Below are 5,190 nucleotides of genomic sequence, written 5' to 3' on the forward strand. Positions count from 1 at the left end.
AAAAATGCCTGTTAAAATTTTTATCACTAAAACTGGATGGGGGGAGGGGGATTTCTATTCCCAGGGGAACTTTATGCATAACTATGTGGACCCTTCTTATGTCCAGACTAACGATTAATGTCCCTGCAGAGAACTCTCAAAATCCTCAGGGGGAGAATATTTAGTATTAAAATGTCCCCATAATGTTCCTCTGCCTGTACCTTATTGTCAACAAGTGGAACTCTAGTATGCATATTGTCAGATCAGCAGAAATTACCCCCTTATTATTACCCACAAATATCTTTCTTTTCACCATAGCACCTGCTTTGGTTTGCTAAAGCTGCTAGAATGAAATATACAAGAAATGGAATGGCTTTTTTTTTTCTTTTTGCATGGGCAGGCACCGGGAATCGAACCCGGGTCTCTGGCATGGCAGGCACGAACTCTGCCTGCTGAGCCACCGTGACCCAACCAGAATGGCTTTTATTAAGGGAATTTTTATGTTACAAGTTTACAATTGTAAGGCCAGAAAAATGTCCAAACCAAGGCATCCAGGAAAAGATACTTTGACTGAAGAATAAGGCACATAACTGGCATCCCAGTTCCGTTGCTTCCAGCTTCTGATGCCAGTGGTTTCCTCTCTAAGCATCTGTAGGCCTTCACGTAGCTCCTCTGAGACACAACTCTGGGTTCTGGCTTGCTTAGTATCTCATGGGAAGGCATATGGCGACATCTGCTGGGCTCTGCCCCATGCTAGGCATTTGCTGGCTCTGTCGGCACGCCAAGCATCTCCAAACATTTGTGTCAGCTGGGAAGCAGTTGTTCCACAAGCGTCTGCATCTGAGGTTTCTCCAAAATGTTTCCCCTTTTAAAGGACTCCAGTAACTAATCAAGACCCACCTTGAATGATGGAGTCACACATCCATCTAATCAAAAGACCACACCCACAATTGGGTATGTCACATCTCTATGGAAACAATCCAATCAGTTTCCCACCCTAAACAATAGGTCTGGCCCCACAAGATTGGAACAGGATTAAAACATGGCTTTTTTTTGGGGGGGGGGGGTACATAATGGTCTCAAACTGGCACAGCACCCAAGCCAACACCTTCCCACGGTGGGCTTCAGTGGTAACTCATGCCCACAATCAGGTCCAATGTTGGGTTTGCACAGACTTGCCACCTTCAGGCACTACCAGCCTTCCTTAGCCTGTGATCCCTGAGAATTGAACTGTGTGGAAACCCTGCTGTTCTGGCAGAATTCAACACGTCAGAAAATCTGAAAAAGAATCTGCTCATTTACAGATCATTGTACAGAGGGAGAGCATTGTGTCTCTGCTACCTTCTATAACTTTTCCCCCCATACGCCTAATAATTAGGGAATGGTCTGATTCTCTTTCTCGGGCATGGAAGCATCTCTTTGTGGGGTTGTTATCTCTGTGTGGGGGACTCCTACTGTTCCGTGTCTCTTATACTGTTGTGGAATATGGATGCAATGTCTGTCCTAAGGTCAACGCAGTCTGCGTGGAGGTGGACTGTGGGGACCCATCACTGCACGTAGCAGAAATTAAAGGTCATCAGATCTCCCAGCAGGGTGGGTGGGGAGAATGTACAAATGGTATCATAAACAAGGCATTCAAATTCCCCTCCCTTGATCGCTGTTGATAACAAACCTCCAAGCCCCTGTATCACCTTCTGAAACTCTGTTCTCACACCCTTGTCCTAAACCTGTATGAGCTCTTGCACTCCCTGCTCCTGACTTCCATTTCCTGGATGGCTGCCACCAGGAAAGATCTTCCCCTGTCCATAAGTCCCAAGAAAATCCAAGCCTAACTATCTGCCTAGTGTGTTCTCTGGTCTTTACGTCGCATCGGCCCAAGCTCTTCAAGAGCTGGGTTGGCACATTTCTGCCAATCTAAACTTCTCTATAAATCCTGTACTAGGAGACGAATCCCATTCCCTTGAGGAGATGCCCTAAGGCTTGGGAACTTTCTCCCAATTCTGAAGGATCCCTGAAAACAGCCAGCCCTGTTGGTTTTCTTGTCTCTGCTGATGTCTCAAAAACTCACAATGCTGGGTTCTCAAATCAGTGCACGTCTGTTACCTGAGAAGTTGACAATTTACACAACATTAGTTGGACTACCAAATGCCAGGAATTACAACTTTGGTGGAGAATTTGTAGAAGCCATGATTTGTCAACTTAAAGAATCATTGAAAGCAAACAACTATAATGAAGCAGTATATCTGGTCCGTTTTTTATCTGATCTTGTGAATTGTCATGTAATAGCTGCCCCATCCATGGTTGCTATGTTTGAAAATTCTGTAAGTGTAACTCAGGAAGAAGATGTGCCTCAGGTACGACGGGATTGGTATGTGTATGCATTTCTGTCATCTTTGCCCTGGGCTGGAAAGGAGTTGTATGAAAGGAAAGATGCAGAGATGGACCGCATCTTTGCCAACACTGAAAGCTATCTTCAGAGACGCCAGAAGACTCACGTACCCATGCTGCAGGTATGGACTGCTGATAAGCCACATCCACAAGAGGAGTATTTAGATTGCCTGTGGGCCCAGATTCAGAAATTGAAAAAGGATTGCTGGCAGGAACGGCACATCCTAAGACCTTATCTCGCCTTTGACAGCATCCTGTGTGAAGCGCTGCAGCACAATCTGCCTCCTTTTACTCCACCTCCTCACACAGAAGATTCAGTGTACCCGACGCCAAGAGTTATCTTTAGAATGTTTGATTACACAGATGATCCTGAGGGGCCCGTTATGCCAGGGAGCCATTCAGTTGAAAGATTTGTGATGGAAGAGAATCTTCACTGCATCATGAAGTGCCATTGGAAGGAGAGGAAGACTTGTGCTGCCCAGCTGGTGAGCTACCCCGGGAAGAGCAAGATCCCCCTGAACTACCACATAGTTGAGGTAATCTTTGCAGAGCTGTTTCAACTTCCAGCACCTTCTCACGTTGACGTGATGTACACAACACTTCTCATTGAACTGTGCAAACTTCAGCCTGGCTCTCTACCACAAGTTCTTGCACAAGCAACTGAGATGTTGTACATGCGATTGGACACAATGAATACTACATGTGTAGACAGGTTTGTTAATTGGCTTTCCCATCATCTTAATAACTTCCAGTTCCACTGGAGCTGGGAAGATTGGACAGATTGTCCTACTCAAGATCCTGAAAGCCCCAAACCAAAGTTTGTCAGAGAAGTACTGGAAAAGTGCATGAGGTTGTCATACCATCAGCGTATATTAGATATTGTGCCTCCTACCTTCTCAACTCTGTGTCCTGCCAACCCAACCTGCATTTATAAGTATGGAGATGAGAGTAGCAATTCTCTTCCTGGGCATTCTGTTGCCCTCTGTTTATCCATTGCATTTAAAAGTAAGGCAACCAGTGATGAAATTTTCAGCATTCTGAAAGATGTACCAAATCCTAACCAGGATGATGACGACGATGAAGGATTCAGTTTTAACCCACTGAAAATAGAAGTCTTTGTACAGACTCTGCTACATCTTGCAGCCAAATCATTCAGCCATTCTTTCAGTGCCCTTTCAAAGTTTCATGAAGTCTTCAAAACCCTGGCTGAAAGTGATGAGGGAAAGTTACATGTTCTAGGAGTTATGTTTGAGGTCTGGAGGAACCACCCACAGATGATTGCTGTACTAGTGGATAAGATGATTCGGACTCAAGATTGTTGACTGTGCAGCGGTAGCAAATTGGATTTTCTCTTCAGAACTATCTCGTGACTTTACTAGGTTATTTGTTTGGGAAATCTTGCATTCCACAATTTGGAAGATGAACAAACATGTTCTGAAAATCCAGAAGGAGCTAGAAGAAGCTAAAGAAAAACTCGCAAGACAGCACAAGCGGCGCAGTGATGACGACGACAGAAGCAGCGACAGGAAGGACGGGGCTCTTGAGGAGCAGATAGAAAGACTGCAGGAAAAAGTGGAATCGGCCCAGAGTGAACAAAAGAACCTCTTCCTTGTTATATTTCAGCGTTTTATCATGATCTTAACTGAGCACTTAGTACGATGAGACTGATGGGACCAGTGTGTTAACACCGTGGTTTAAGAACTGTATAGAGCGGCTCCAGCAGATCGTCTTACAGCATCACCAAATAATCCAGCAGTACATGGTGACCCTGGAGAACCTTCTCTTCACTGCTGAGTTAGACCCTCACATCTTGGCTGTGTTCCAGCAGTTCTGTGCCCTACAGGCTTAAGGGTCATTTTTTGCCTTATGTTGAGATTTTTTTAAAATATCTTAAAATAATTTCTTATTTTTGATGGTTAAAAAAAAAAAAGCTCACAATGCCCTTAACTTTTTCTTTATGCGACCAATTTACTCTGTAGGTTTTCATTTCTTTATCCTGGGGGATATTAGTGCTCATCCTCCAGCCTTCTCTTCTTGAAATGTCTTCTACAGGGCAGAATGGGCCAAGGATCTCCGTTTACCTGGCTCCCCCTGTTAAAGCTTCCAGCAAGAATTTGTACTCTCTTGTTTATTTTATTTTATTTTTTTAGCTTGTCTGCAACTGGTGACTCTTTGCTGGTTTTCAGTACTTTTTGTTCTTTTCCTGAGAGCTTGAGGGAAGAAGGGTCTATGGTCAGCTTTCCTGCGCCATCTTTATGATCAAGTCCAGCTCCAGGAAACTGAACGGATTCTATTCCAAATGGTCAGTCTCTTTCTAAATGTGTGTTCCAACCCAGACAGTCCAACAGAGTTGATCTGGGGCACAACCTGGGTATGGGAATCTTCAGAAGCTCTCCAGATTTTTCAAATGTGCCAAGCTGAGAGCCACAGCTACGCTCAGTACTTCTCAAATTTGAACTTGCATGCAAATTACTGGGGCTGTAGTTAAAATTCAGATTCTGACTCAGTAGGTTTAGGTATGGCTCAGGATTCTGCATTTCTTGCCAGCTGCCAGGTGCTGCCGCTGCTTCTGCCGCCGCTAGTCCTTAAACCACGCTTTGTGAAGCAAGGTTCTTTACAATTAACTTGGCTATCATCTTGTCCCTATAATCTTGGGCCCTCACATTCTCAGGCTGAGGCGTCATCCACTCAGTGCAACAGGCACCGTGCCTAAGCAGGATTTAGGAATGTGTATAGACTAGTTTTTAAAAAGTGCACGGGACTTGTGTGCATGTGAGTTTGGGTCATCACTGAGTAAAAGAAAAATCACACATTGGATCCTGA

General features: G+C 44.5%; 1 pseudogene; it reads left to right on the forward strand.

Moving 5' to 3' along the window:
* The first annotated feature begins 2,074 nt into the window (after positions 1-2,074).
* On the forward strand, positions 2,075-4,278 carry LOC143661215 (nuclear cap-binding protein subunit 1 pseudogene; annotated as a pseudogene).
* The last annotated feature ends 912 nt before the right edge of the window (positions 4,279-5,190 follow it).

This window comes from Tamandua tetradactyla, chromosome 2, assembly GCF_023851605.1.
Source record: "Tamandua tetradactyla isolate mTamTet1 chromosome 2, mTamTet1.pri, whole genome shotgun sequence".
Lineage (NCBI taxonomy): Eukaryota > Metazoa > Chordata > Mammalia > Pilosa > Myrmecophagidae > Tamandua > Tamandua tetradactyla.